Source organism: Macaca thibetana, chromosome 20 (genome assembly GCF_024542745.1).
Source record: "Macaca thibetana thibetana isolate TM-01 chromosome 20, ASM2454274v1, whole genome shotgun sequence".
In the NCBI taxonomy this organism is placed as follows: Eukaryota; Metazoa; Chordata; class Mammalia; order Primates; family Cercopithecidae; genus Macaca; species Macaca thibetana.
In genome coordinates this window covers 36,153,220-36,168,253 of record NC_065597.1, presented here as the reverse complement: position 1 = coordinate 36,168,253, position 15,034 = coordinate 36,153,220, and the positions used below count along the sequence as shown (strand labels likewise).

At 40.6% G+C, this 15,034-nt stretch overlaps 4 protein-coding genes and 1 pseudogene across 4 annotated transcripts in view; 3 read left to right on the top strand and 2 right to left on the bottom strand.

Annotated features, from left to right (window-relative positions):
- LOC126943900 (metallothionein-2) overlaps nt 1-15,034 on the top strand; it is an 894,508-nt gene that overhangs the window by 8,527 nt on the left and 870,947 nt on the right. The gene's annotated exons all lie outside the window — the stretch shown is intronic.
- The window catches only part of MT3 (metallothionein 3), an 892,117-nt gene that overhangs the window by 27,272 nt on the left and 849,811 nt on the right, over nt 1-15,034 (top strand). The gene's annotated exons all lie outside the window — the stretch shown is intronic.
- LOC126943833 (liver carboxylesterase 1) overlaps nt 1-15,034 on the bottom strand; it is a 133,084-nt gene that overhangs the window by 39,016 nt on the left and 79,034 nt on the right. The window lies entirely within an intron of this gene.
- The window catches only part of LOC126943848 (liver carboxylesterase 1-like), a 123,567-nt gene that overhangs the window by 73,993 nt on the left and 34,540 nt on the right, over nt 1-15,034 (top strand). The window lies entirely within an intron of this gene.
- Nucleotides 7,772-15,034, bottom strand: part of LOC126943851 (carboxylesterase 5A-like) — a 28,936-nt pseudogene continuing 21,673 nt past the window's right edge.

Below are 15,034 nucleotides of genomic sequence, written 5' to 3'. Positions count from 1 at the left end.
ACGAGGTGTTCCGCCAGGGCAAATGCCTACCCAGGAGCACTCTCAGGATCTGCATCACTCAAGCTGGCCAGATTCCCCCAAAGGGATGCTCTACAGGGCAGGCATAAGCCGCCTAAGGGGCTGCCTCGACCATCCATTAATCACCTCGCTTCCTGGTCAGGGAACCAAGAAATGTAGCAGGACGAGCTGCAGACGAAACTCCTCAGACACCGGATTAAAGAAGGAAGAGGTTTTTTATTTGGCCGGGAGCATTGGCAGACTCGCGTCTTAAGAGCCGAGCTCCCCGAGAAAGAAATACTTGGCCTTTTTAAAGGCTTACAACTTTTAGGGGTCCACGTGAAAGGGTTGTGATAAATCGAGCAAGCGTGGGAAACGTGACTGGGGGCTACATGCATCAGCTAATAGAACAGAAAGTTTTACAATGCTTTTCTCATACAGTGTCTAGAATTTACAGATAACACAAGTAGTTTAGGCCAGGGGTTGATGTTATTATTATTACTTTGTTTAACTCCTAGGACTAGGTGGTGGTGCCAAGGCTGTCTGGCTATTTATCTTATTTGGTTCTCTCTGTCTTGTGAACTAGGCAAGGTGGGGGGAGGATGGCAGCAGGAGTAGTAGTGGTCTCCTTCTTTAATACTTTAAGTTCTAGGGTACATGTGCACAACGTGCAGGTTTGTTACATATGTATACATGTGCCATGTTGGTGTGCTACACCCATTAACTTGTCATTTACATTAGGTATATCTCCTACTGCTGTCCCTCCCCCCTCCCCCCTCCCCACAACAGGCCCTGGTGTGTGATGTTACCCTTCCTGTGTCCAAGTGGTCTCATTATTCAATTCACACCTATGAGTGAGAACATGCGGTGTTTGGTTTTCTGTTCCTGCAATAGTTTGCTGAGAATGATGGTTTCCAGCTGCATCCATGTCCCTACAAAGGACATGAACTCATCCTGTTTTATGGCTGCATAGAATTCCACGGCGTATATGTGCCACGTTTTCTTAATCCAGTCTGTCACTGATGGACATTTGGGTTGATTCCAAGTCTTTGCTATTGTGCTATTGTGAATAGTACAGCAATAAACATACGTGTGCAAGTGTCTTTATAGCAGCATGATTTATAATCCTTTGCATATATCCCCAGTAATGGGACGGCTGGCTCAAATGGTATTTCTAGTTCTAGATCCTTGAGGAATCGCCACACTGTTTTCCACAATGGTTGAACTAGTTTACAGTCCCACCAACAGTGTGAAAGTGTTCCTATTTCTCCACATCCTCTCCAGCACCTGTTGCTTCCTGATTTTTAATGATTGTCATTCTAACTGGGGTGAGATGGTATCTTGTTGTGGTTTTGATTTGCATTTCCCTGATGGTGAGTGATGATGAGCATTTTTTCATGAGTCTGTTGCCTGTATGAATGTCTTCTTTTGAGAAGTGTCTGTTCATATCCTTTGCCCACTTTTTGATGGGGTTGTGTTTTTTTTTTTTTTTTTTTGTAAATTTGTTTGAGTTCTTTGTAGGTTCTGGATATTAGCCCTTTGTCCGATGAGTAGATTGCAAAATTTGTCTCCCATTCTGTAGGTTGCCTGTTCACTCTGATGGTAGTTTCTTTTGCTGTGCAGAAGCTCTTTAGTTTAATTAGATCCCATTTGTCAATTTTGGCTTTTGTTGCCATTGCTTTCGGTGTTTTAGACATGAAGTCCTTGCCCAGGCCTATATCCTGAATGCTATTGCCTAGGTTTTCTTCTAGGGTTTTTATGGTTTTAGGACTAACATTTACGTCACTAATCCATCTTGAATTAATTTTTGTATAAGGTGTAAGGAAAGGATCCAGTTTCAGCTCTCTACTTATGGCTAGCCAATTTTCCCAGCACCATTTATTAAATAGGGAATCCTTTCCCCATTTCTTGTTTTTGTCAGGTTTGTCAAAGATCAGATGGCTGTAGATGTGTGGTATTATTTCTGAGGGCTCTGTTCTGTTCCATTGGTCTATATCTCTGTTTTGGTACCAGTACCATGCTGTTTTGGCTACTGTAGCCTTGCAGTATAGTTTGAAGTCAGGTAGTGTGATGCCTCCAGCTTTGTTCTTTTGGCTTGGGATTGTCTTGGAAATGTGGGATCTTTTCTGGTTCCATATGAAATTTAAAGCAGTTTTTTCCAATTCTGTGAAGAAAGTCATTGGTAGCTTAATGGGGGTGGCATTGAATCTATAAATTACTTTGGGCAGTATGGCCATTTTCATGATATAGATTCTTCCTATCCATGAGCATGGAATGTTCTTCCATTTGTTTGTGTCCTCTTTTATTTCACTGAGCAGTGGTTTGTAGTTCTCCTTGAAGAGGTCCTTTACATCCCTTGTTAGTTGCATTCCTCTGTATTTCATTGTCTTTGAAGCTATTATGAATGGGAGTTCATTCATGATTTGGCTCCAGTTTTTGTCCATTCATTATGATATTGGCTGTGGGTTTGTCATAAATAGCTCTTATTATTTTGAGATACGTTCCATCAATACCGAATTTATTGAGAGGTTTAGCATGAAGGGCTGTTGAATTTTGACAAAGGCCTTTTCTGCATCTATTGAGATAATCATGTAGTTTTTGTCTTTGGATCTGTTTATATGCTGGATTATGTTTATTGATTTGCATATGTTGAACCAGCCTTGCATCCCAGGGATGAAACCCACTTGATCATGGTGTATAAGCTTTCTGATGTGCTGCTGGATTCGATTTGCCAGTATTTTATTGAGGATTTTTGCATCGATGTTCATCAGGGATATTGGTCTAAAAGTCTCTTTTTTTGTTGTGTCTCTGCCAGGCTTTGGTATCAGGATGATGTTGGCCTTATAAAATGAGTTAGGGAGGATTCCTTCTTTTTCTATTGATTGGAATAGTTTCAGAAGGAATGATACCAGCTCCTCTTTGTACCTCTGGTAGAATTCAGTTGTGAATCCATCTTGTCCTGGACTTTTTTTGATTGGTAGGCTATTAATTATTGCCTCAATTTCAGATCCTGCTATTGGTCTATTCAGGGATTCAAGTTCTTCCTGGTTTAGTCTAGGGAGAGTGTATGTGTCCAGGAATTTATCCATTTCTTCTAAGTTTTCTAGTTTATTTGCGTAGAGGTGTTTATAGTATTCTCTGATGGTAGTTTGCATTTCTGTGGGGTCAGTGGTGATATCCCCATTTATCATTTTTTATTGCATCTCTTTGATTCTTCTCTCTTTTCTTCTTTATTAGTCTTGCTAGCAGTCTATCAATTTTGTTGATCTTTTCAAAAAAACCAGCTCCTGGATTCATTTATTTTTTGGAGGTTTTTTTTGTGTCTCTAACTCCTTCAGTTCTGCTCCTATCTTAGTTATTTCTTGCCTTCTGCTAGCTTTTGATTGTGTTTGTTCTTGCTTCTCTAGTTCTTTTAATTGTGATGTTAGGGTGTCAATTTTAGATCTTTCCTACTTTCTCTTGTGGGCATTTAGTGCTATAAATTTCCCTCTATACACTGCTTTAAATGTGTCCCAGAGATTCTGGTATGTTGTATCTTTGTTCTTATTGGTTTCAAAGAACATCTTTATCTCTGCCTTCATTTCGTTGTGTACCTATTAGTCATTCAGGAGCAGGTTGTTCAGTTTCCATGTAGTTGAGTGGTTTTGATTGAGTTTCTTAGTCCTGAGTTCTAGTTTGATTGCACTGTGGTCTGAGAGACAGTTTGTTATAATTTCTGTTCTTGTACATTTGCTTAGGAGTGCTTTACTTCCAACTATGTGGTTAATTTTTGAATAAATGTGATGTGGTGCTGAGAAGAATGTATATTCTGTTGATTTGGGGTGGAGAGTTCTGTAGATGTCTATTAGTTCTGCTTGGTGCAGAGTTGAGTTCAATTCCTGGATATCCTTCTTAACTTTCAGTCTTGTTGATCTGTCTAACGTTGACAGTGGGGTGTTAGAGTCTCCTATTATTATTGTATGGGAGTCTAAGTGTCTTTGTAAGTCTCTAAGGACTTGCTTTATGAATCTGGGTGCTCCTGTATTGGGTGCATATACATTTAGGATAGTTAGCTCTTCCTGATGAATTGATCCCTTTAACATTATGTAATGGCCTTCTTTGTCTCTTTTGATCTTTGATGGTTTAAAGTCTGTTTTATCAGAGACTAGGATTGCAACCCCTGCTTTTTTTTGTTTTCCATTTACTTGGTAGATCTTCCTCCATCCCTTTATTTTGAGCCTATGTGTGTCTCTGCATGTGAGATGGGTCTCCTGAATACAGCAAACTGATGGGTCTTGACCCTTTATCCAATTTGCCAATCTGTGTCTTTTAATTGGACCATTTAGTCCATTTACATTTAAGGTTAATATTTTTATGTGTGAATTTGATCCTGTCATTATGATATTAACTGGTTATTTTGCTCGTTAGTTGATGCAGTTTCTTCCTATCATCGATGGTCTTTACGTTTTGGCATGTTTTTGCAATGGCTGGTACCGGTTGTTCCTTTCCATGTTTAGTGCTTCCTGCAGGATCTGTTGTAGACAGGCCTGGTGGTGACAAAATCTCTAAGCATTTGCTTGTCTCTAAAGGATTTTATTTCGCCTTCACTTTGAAACTTAGTTTGGCTGGATATGAAATTCTGGGTTGAAATTCTCTCCTTTAAGAATGTTGAATATTGGCCCCCACTCTCTTCTGGGTTGCAGAGTTTCTGCAGAGAGATCTGCTGTTAGTCTGATGGGCTTCCCTTTGTGGGTAACCCGACCTTTCTCTCTGGCTGCGCTTAACATTTTTTCCTTCATTTCAACTTTGGTGAATCTGACAATTATGTGTCTTGGAGTTGCTCTTCTCGAGGAGTATCTTTGTGGTGTTCTCTGTATTTCCTGAATTTGAATGTTGGCCTGCCTTACTAGGTTGGGGAAGTTCTCTTGGATGATATCCTGCAGAGTGTTTTCCAACTTGGTTCCATTCTCCCCGTCACTTTCAGGCACACCAATCAGACATAGATTTGGTCTTTTCACATAATCCCATATTTCTTGGAGAAAAAGGAGTAAAAAGAAATGAACAAAGCGTCCAAGACCCAGTGGTTCTTAATCAGGAATGTTCATTAAAATGCTGGAAAACTGAAAAAGACTTCTATGTCCCATCCAAGGAGATTTTGCTTCCAATTGACTGGCTAGTGGCCTGGCCATTGGTATTTTCGAAAAGCCCTCCAAGCCATTCTTTTACTTACACCCCAGATAGAAAATTCTAAATTAAAGGGGGAAAAAAGACACCAAGTGGCACTTAAATAAATGTCAACTTTAATTCCACAATGCATCTGATTGCATGTGGACAGAAAGAGAAGGAAAGAGGCCCTATATCTGGATAACTTAGTAATGTGCTCCCCCTAGCAAGATATCTACCAAAATTAGAACCATATTTGAAGATGCTGGCACTGCAAGCAATATATAAATGATGCATGTAATGTCATCTAATATGATTTTATTTTTAAAAAAAGAGTTGAGTGGTGTTTTCTAGCTGTTAGTTTTTCCAAATATCAATATAGAAATTAGTTTTCTGCAGCTGCAGAGGCAATTCTGTTTCCAGCTTGCTTTCTTGTGACCTAGAGGCATTAAGTGGCCCAGAGCATCTCTGATCCACCCCTCCCACAACCACCTAATCCAGAGACAACCGAATGCCTTGGACCATCTGGTGAGAGAGGTAGCTGCGTGGCAGTAAGAGTCCTGCTCTGAAGTGACAAGAGCCTTAAGGTCTAGTTTTGACTTACTGCTAACTTGCTGACACTGCATACTTGCTGAGTATTCTTGGGTGAATCCTTTCACTTCTCTGAGGTTCACTATGAAATGAGAGGTCAAGGGTCCAAAAGTAAACACCTTTAGAGGTTGGGTAATATCAGTGAGTAAAATGGACCAGGCACAGCACAAAGTGGAATGGTGCAGACTGGGGAAAGTGGAGAACTTATGCCTCTGTAAAGGAGGCAGCCACCACTCAGTTCCTGTAGATTACTCTATTTTTGCTAAGGACAGTTGCACAGGGAGTGCACTGCAGAAGGGTAACACTTTACAGAAGGTGTCATTTGCATCATAGATGCAGATATTTATCCATGGCAGTTTCTGAAGATGTCTGTAGAAGGTTTTGAGGAAGGAGCACCCTGTAATTTGCATAAAAGGTGTTGTATGTACCTCCAGAAGTGCTGGTTATCATGTGGGGATGCAGCTCTATAATAGTATCCTCTGGGATTTCTTGTTATTGTTGTTTCCTGAAGAAGCTGGAAATATGGCATTTAATGTGAAATTTCCTTAATTTAAAATTTGCTGGCAACAAATTCCAAAACATGTTTAACGTTGTGTGAGCCAAACAAAACACTTCAGGGGGTCAGATTCAGGCTCTGGGTTGGAGATCTTTCACCCAGATGAGTTACTGACATCTCAGAAACCCTCCTAGTCTATGCATCCTATGTAATCTTGAAGCAATTGTGAAGAAAATATAATGACCCTGGTGAATTATATGGATATAATATGGATTATGTGACTATGCAAAGTAAGAGTGCATCCTTTGAATGACAGTATTTAACATTCTCCCTACCCTGTGACTAATTTTGATTTGTCCTTTCTTATGTAAATGCTATTTCTCCAGAGTGAGCCTCCTAAGACTTTAATCTAACTTAGGTTGCCTCTGTTACACTTTCTTGAAAACACCTTATTCTCCTGAGTAACACCTATCAAAGTTACAGTATGAGATATCCACTTGAGTGAATGTTTGCTTAATGTCTGTTTGCTCACTCTTGGGTAGCAGCCAGGTTTTCTTCACTGCTGTATCCCGGTGGGGATACGCCTGGTATATATCAGACGCTCAGTGTAGATTTATTTTTTATTTTTTTATTATTATTATCTTATCTTTTTTTTTTTGAGAAGGATTCTTGCTCTGTCACCCAGTCTGGAGTGCAGTGGTGCAGCCTCTGCTCACTGCAACCTCCACCTCCCGGGTTCAAGTGATTATCCCACCTCAGCCTCCCAAGTAGCTGGGACTATAGGCACACACCACCACGCCCGGCTAATTTTTGTATTTTTTAGTAGAGATGGGATTTCACCATGTTGGCCAAGCTGGTCTTGAACTCCTGACCTTAAGTGATCCACCCACCTCAGCCTCCCAAAGTGCTGGGATTATAGTCGTGAGCCACCACACCCAGCCAGTGTGGATTTATTGAATGATAGATTCATCTCGACCCCATCACAGAAGCTTCATTTCTTCTTGGCACTGCTGATCTGATGTTTGATACCTAGAATTTGACTTCTATTTTTTATTTTGGATGATGTCAGGTTTCCATGGCTGAGGATACCCCATCACCCACACATCTCTCTGAGCCACAGAAGAGACCCAGCTCAAACCCATGATGTACAAGACATCCATACTTGGCTTGTGGCTGAAGCCCCGATGGGTTGGGGTGGTGGACTCACATTTTGGGTAACATTCACAGACATCTTCTCTGATAGAAAGTGGGTGCTGGGGGCAGGGGGAGTGTTATCAGCACAGAATTAAATTCTGCCCCCTTATCCATATTTTACATTCGATTTTATTTCATACGAGTTATAAAATCAGCCCTCCTCCAAATTTATTGAAGAAATCTTGCTGTCTTTCAAGACAATTTGCACTTTTTCATGTTGAAAATAATTCCATAAGGATCATTCCTAAGTCCATAAAATATCATCGAAAGCAGCTTGTTCTGCAAAGATCCCCACAGAACGTAGCTGAACTCAGAAGAGAGCTAATGATTGCAGGGAAAAAATGTAGGAGGAGAAGGGAAACCAAAATCACAGAAAGGTAACTTCCCAAGGAACACAAGAGAAAAAGAAAGGCTGGAGGAGAGAGAGGAAAATTAAGGAGGAAAGAGGACTCCAGAGCGTGTCGGAGGCAGACAGGATCAGGGGGATGGTGCTGGTCCAAAACTCCACCCGCGGTTCTTTGAGTCTCTGTCCGAGGCTCATGTTCAAGTCTGGTTGCAGGTACTGCTCGGTCAGATTATAGGCTGGCCACAGAGGCAAGTCGTCCCCATTGGGATTCCTGGAAGGAGAGCAGAAACAGGGGAGAGATTTTCCTCCTCACACCCCAGGCCTTGGCATGGGGGAGACTGGGAAGTTTACATACCCAGTTCGAGCAAAGGTAGCCCAGTATTTCATCATCTTCCGGCTCAGCAACTTCTCCTCCTCCGTGGCTCCTTCTGAAGGAGATAATCACAAAATGCTGCTGCTCTGGGTGAGGCTCAGGATGCCCGGGGTGCCTTGTATTTGATGAATCCCTTTCACACCCCTCCTCCCACTGGAACCTTACAAGCCTACCAAGTCACTGTACCCATTTTACACATGCAGATACTAAAGCTCAGAGAAATGGGGACCTACCCAAGGAATTGTGGCTTCTGAATGGTGGAAGCTGAACACACATCTTCCCTGTCCACCCCATGTTCCTGCAGCCAGTCCCATGATGCTGCAGGTTCCCTGGGGACACAGACCAGCTTGCTCCCTCTCTCTGTCTCTGTTTTCCCCTCCCTCTCTCTTCCATCTCTCCATCCTCTCTTCCTTCTCTTTCCCCATCTCTGTCTTCCATCTCTCTTCCCTCTTTTTCTTCTCTCTCTTCCTCTCTCTCCCCTCTCTCCTTCTTCCCTCTCTCTCTTCCTTCTCTCTCCCTCTATCTCTCCCTTCTGTCTTTCTTCCCTGTCTCTCTGTTCCTTCTCTCCCTGTCTTCCCTCTCTCTTGCTTCTCTCTCTCTTTCCTCTCTCTTTTCCTTCTCTCTCTCCGTCTGGCTCTGTCCTCTCACACATATTTTTACAATTAATTTTTGTATTTCTTTATTTAAAAAGTAGAAAATCCAAAATGCAGAAAGAGCATCTAACATCCAATGAAAATGTTTCCCTTTCATCTCTTCCCTGCAGACACCCAGTGACGAGCCTCAGAGGCACCTTCCCAAAGACAGGCTCTGCAGGTTCCAGGGTATAAACGGACACCTTTCTACACATCCGGCAGGAGACTGGACACGTATTCTACATATTGCTCTTTTTATTAAAATTGATCTCATATATAGGACTTGTCTCTTATCAAACTGCCATTTGTTGTTCTATGAACATGTAATATATAAATACATATTTATATGCAATTATATATAAATACATAATGTATGTGTCGTGTTTCCGATCTTTTGCTGGTAAAAGCAGTATTTTAGTGTGCATATATACTTTTGCACATGTGGAAGTATACTTACACAAAAACTCTAGAAGTAGAATTGCCAGGCTAAAAACTACATGCATTTCAATCTACGTTATTTATTTTTATAAAGATGGGGTCTCACTCTGTCACCCAGGCTGGAGTGCAGTTGCACGATCATAGCTCACTGCAGCTTCCAACTCCTGGGCTCAAGCAATTCTTCCTGCCTCAGCCTCCCAAAGTGATGGCATTACAGGCATGAGCCACCACACCTGGCTAAGACTACACATATTTTTTTTTATTTTATAAAAATAAAAACAATTTTTGAGACAGGAGTCTCATGCTGTTGCCCAGATTAGAGTTCAGGGCCATGATCATAGCTCACTGTAACCTCAAACTCTTGGGCTCAAGTGATCCTCCTACCTCAGCCTCATAAGTAGCTGGGACTACAGGTGTGTGCCACCATGCCTGGCTAATTTTGTTTACTATTTTTTTTTTTGTAGACAGAGGGTCTTACTATGTTGCCCAAACTGTTCTGGAACTCCTGGATTCAAGCAATCCTCCCACCTCAGACTTCCAAAGTGCTGGGATTACAGGTGTGAACCACCACGCCCAGCCTTACATGCATTTTAAATGTTGATAGACTTCTCTATTAATGTATAAAATTGTTTCTCACACCTGCTAGAATACATTATTTTAAGTGTTTTGTTTTTTCCAACCTTGATTGATGAAAAATAATTCCTTGCTAAGAAGGATGGTCTGAAGTTTCCTTGTTATGAGGGAGGTTAAGCGGATGTTCATATGTTTACAAGGCACTTGTGTTTTCTTTTCCATGAACTGTCTGTTTGTATCTGCTACCCAGTTTTCAATTAGGTTATTCTTTTCTTACAAATTTTCCTCTTTAGACATCAAGGAATTTCACCTTTTCATACATATGTTGTTCACTTTTTCCAGTTTAGGGAGTCCCTGTGCCATTACATAGTATGGGCTCAGGAATGGTTGCTGAGAAATAACAGTGACATTTATTAGCTATTCACTCTTACTTTATGGGGCTTATTTTATTTAGTCCTTATGACAACCTAGGAGGAAGTTCTTTATTATCTGTGTTGTAAGATGAGGATGAAACACTGAAATAATGAATAAACCACAGTGCACAAACACACTCTATATGGAATGTTCCGTCCTCTTTGTCAGGAGGCCAATGTGAATAAGTTAAGAGCCTGCATTGTGTAATGTTTCCAACCAAATAGTTCAGTGATAGCTCCTGTGTGTATTTTTCCCTGCAAATTTTTTCGATTGACAACCTCATCTGATTGGTTTATTTTAGGCACCAAATATGTCATAAATTTAAGAATAAATGAGCTAACATCACAAGTAACAGTTCACAAGGCTTTACATGAGCTCATCTGGGTGCAGACCACTTGGAGCTGGAATTATGAAAAACATGGTCCTTGCCTCTTAAAGCCTCAGATTGTGGCCTCATGAGATTTCTGGGAAGGGGAGGGAGGGTAAGATCCATGGTCAAAGAAAAGGAAGAAAATGGTCCTAATATATATATCTATTTTAAATTATTTAGATTGCTTGAGTGTTCCTAAGTGGCCACACCTGTAGGTTTCAGTACAAAGAGAAGCCCTCATCAGGCAACTGTCACGGTGCTTTTTCATCTTGGCTTCTAAAAATGGAAGTGAGGGCATTTTCCAGAGAAAGGTTGCGTCTGCCTGTAAACCACAGAGGTGATTAAATGCCAACCCCGAAGTCCTCCGGGCTCTTGCATAGTGGTGGGGTAAGCAGGGGGCTTCATGTGAACTGTGGGGAGTGGCCAGTCCCTTACCGAACATAACAATGTCACCCTTCAGGAAGGCACCACCGAACACAAAGCGGACTTCATCAGCGTGGTCGGCTTTGACAAAAGCTGGCTTCGTGTCTTCAAAGCACTGGGGCCGGTGCCGAAACTCATAGAAGTAGACAGGTGCACCAGCATCTGAACAAAGGTCAGGGAAGGTCAGACATGCAGGCAGCGTGGAGCAGGGGGCTGGCTCTGTGTCCCCATCTATCAATGTATAGACCAAGGGGTGGGACAGCTCAGAGACAAGAGGCTACCTAAGCCAGCCTCACTTCCCCCTTCCTCATCTGAGGCTGGAATTTCCTGTTACAGCAGAGCTTATATCCCTGGTGATGAAGAGCTCACGTCTGAGAAGTCAGTAGTTCTGCTTCTCAAAAAAAGTCCTCCATATTCAACCAAGATCTACCTCGTTGGGACTTTCTCTCGAAGTTCAAGTCTTTTACCCATTCTTGGAAAATACTTTATTTTCATTACTGAACTGTAAGGGTTCTTCTATTCTGGATATGATGATTTTGTCAAATAATTGTATTATGAATATTTTCTCCCAGTCTGTGGTCTGCCTTCTCATTTTCCTAACAATATTTTTAAGGTAAATGTACATAAGTGAAATCTGCCACTTTAACTATTTGAAAGTATATAATTCAGTGGTTTTTAGTACATTTAAGATGTTGTGCAACTATCACCACTATTTAGGTCCAGAACATTTTCATCACCCCAAACAGAAACCTCAGACCCATTTAGCAGTCACTCCCCCTGAGCCCCACTTCTCAGCCTCTGGAAAACACAATTCTACTTTCTGTCTCTATGGATTTGCCTAATCTGAACATTTCGTATAAGTGGGATCATACAACATGTGGCCCTTTGTACCTGACTTCTTTCACTTAGCATAATGTTTACAAGGCTCATCTGTATTGTAGCATGCATTCGTATTTCATTTCTTTTCGTGGCAAACTGATAAGCCATTGTAAGTATATACTGAATTTTGTTTATTGATTCATCAATTGATGAACACTTGGGTTGTTACCATTTTGGCCTATAATGAACAAGGGTGCTATGAACATTCACATACAATTTTTGTTTGAATATCAGTTTTCAGTTATCTTGAGTATACCCCTAGGACTGGATTTGCTAGGTTATATGGAAACTATGTTTAACTTTTTGAGGAATAGCCACAACATTTTTCCACAGTGGCTGCACTGTTTTATGTTTCCAACAGTAGTTGAGAGTTTTGGTTTCTCTATATCCTTCACACTTGTTCTTATTCTTTTTCTTTTTTAAAAAAATTATAGCCACCCTAGTATATAACACATACAAAAGAATAAAGGTAGATTCTTCCCTCATACTATATAGAAAAACTAACTCAAAATGGATCAAAGGCCTAAATTTAAAACTAAAATTGTAAACCTTTATAAGAAAATATATAGGTTAATTTCCATACCGTTGAATTTGGCAGTGGATTCTTAGATATGACACCAAAAACACAATCAACAAAAAACTGGATGAATTATATTTCATCAAAATGAAAAACTACTGTGCAACTTTGGTGCATTATCAACAGAGTAAGAAGGCAACCCACAGAATGGGAGAAAATATTTGCAACTCATATATCTCATAATATCTCGTAAGGGATTAATTTCTACTACACACACACACACACACACACACACATATATATTTAAAGATTAAGGAACTCTTAAAACTCAACAACAAAAAACAACTCAATTCAAAAGTGGGCAAGGGTCTTAAACAGACATTTCTCTAAAAACATATATACAAACGTCCAATAAGCACATGAAAAGATGCTCAACATCTCTAATAATTGGGAAAATGCAAATGAAAACCATAATGAGATACTACTTCAAACCCATTAGAATAGTCATTATTTAAAAAACAGCAATGTTGGTCAAGATATCGAGAAATTGCAACCCTTGTGCATTGCTGGTAGGAATGTAAAAGGGTTCAGACACAGTGGAAAACACCATGACACTTCTTCAAAAAAATTAAACTTAGAATTACATATGATCCAGCAATTCTACCTCTGCCATATACCCCAGATAACTGAAAACAGGGACTTGAACAGATATTTCTACAACTGTGTTAACTGCAGCATTATAGTCAATAGCCAATTGTAGCCAATAGCCAATTGTTCATTGCACAATAGCCGAAAGGTGGAAACAATGCAAATGTCCATTAATGAATAAATGGATAGACAAAATGTGATATATACATACAATGGAACATTATTCAGCCTTAAAAAAGGAGGAAATTCTGATGTATACTACAGCATATAGGAATCCTGAGACCTTATGCTATGTGAAATAAGCCAAACAAAAGGACAAATATTGAATGATTCCATTTACATTGAGTAACTAAAGTCACTAAAGTAACTAAAATGTCAGTCATAGAGACAGAAAGTAGAATGGTGGTTATTGGGGTCTGGGGGAAGGAGGAGTAGGGAGTTATTTTTAATAGGTACTGATTTTCAGTTTGGGATGATAAAAACGTTCTGAAGATGTATAGCAGTGATGGTTGTACAACAATATGAATGTACTTAATACCATTGAACTATACACTTAAAATGTTTAAAATGGGAAAGTTTTTATTAAGCATATTTACAATTTTTAAAACGTAAAAATGAGTGTGCCATTTCATTTTTAAATATTTACGAATTTTCCAGATTTCCTTTTGTTATTGATTTCTAATTTCATTCCCTTGTGGTTGAAGAAGATACTCTGCATGATTTCCATCCTTTTACATTTATTGGGATTTGTTTGATGGCCTAACATATGGTTGATTCTGGAGGATGTTGTATGTGCACTTGAGAAGAATGTGGAATCTAATGTTACGGGGTGGAGTATTTGTCTGCCTTTACAATAGTTGAATTGAAGTCTATTATTTTAAGAGCTCCATTACTCCTTATAGCTAAAATGTTTGTTCCATTACTACATATGGCTAAGATGCTGGGGAAGACATTTCTAGAAAGAAGAAATCCCAGGGGACAGTGCCCAGAAAATTATAGGGAGATGAGAATTTTCTACATGGTCCTGAAGAAGGGGAAGAAACAGAAACAACTGATCAGCATTCCCAAACTCTGAAAGGCAGGTGAATGACACAGGTCCCCATGGCACGTTCCCATCCAGACACAGACACTCTCTCTGTGAGGGAACAGAGGCAGAGGAGGCAGCCAGTCAGTAGACAACATGGATCTCTGTGGCCACCAGTCTGGCTGGGCTGTGGTCCTGGAGCGGGGTGCCCAGAGACTCACCTCGGTGATATCGAGCTGTGATCAGTGCAGGGACCACAAAGAACACATCTCCAAGCAAGTCCAGAAGACCGTCTCGGATTTCAGTCAGGGAGTGCTTGTCATGGAAGTATTCATTAGCCACAAGGTACAAATACTGAGGCGGGATGTGCTGTAAAAAAAAATCTTAGTCATAGGAGCTCCAGGTCAACCACAATGACCTACACGTTAAACACTCACCTGTGCAGGTATGATTCTGAATGCTTTACCCACATTGCTTTATTTAATCCACACAGCAACCCTATGATGCAAGTATCAAAACTAGCCCCGTTTCACAGATTAAGAAACTGAGGCTTAGAGAGGTGAAGTGGTTGGGCCCCAACTGCAAGAACCATGATTCTTTCACAAGTCTATTTGCATCCAAATCCCATGCTCCTGACCACAGGCCTTTCTCTCTCATGTCTCAGAATGAGTCACTGCTGGGCAGAACTAGCTGCATCATCTGTGGAGCTCAGTGCAAAGTAAAAACATAAGCTCCTTGTTGAAAAAATCATTAAGAATTTCAAGATAGTGACAAGGGAGCATTAAACCAAATGTAGGACCCTTCTGAGCAACAAGGTCCTCTGTGACTACACAGGCAGAACATCCATGAAATCAGCCCTGCTCCTGGTACCAGCACTGCCTCCAGCCCTTAGCTATTATCTTACCTAAGCTAGTTGGTCTCTTGGAGCCTCAGTTTCCTCATCTGTAGGGATGTAGAGGATTATATGAGATGTGAAG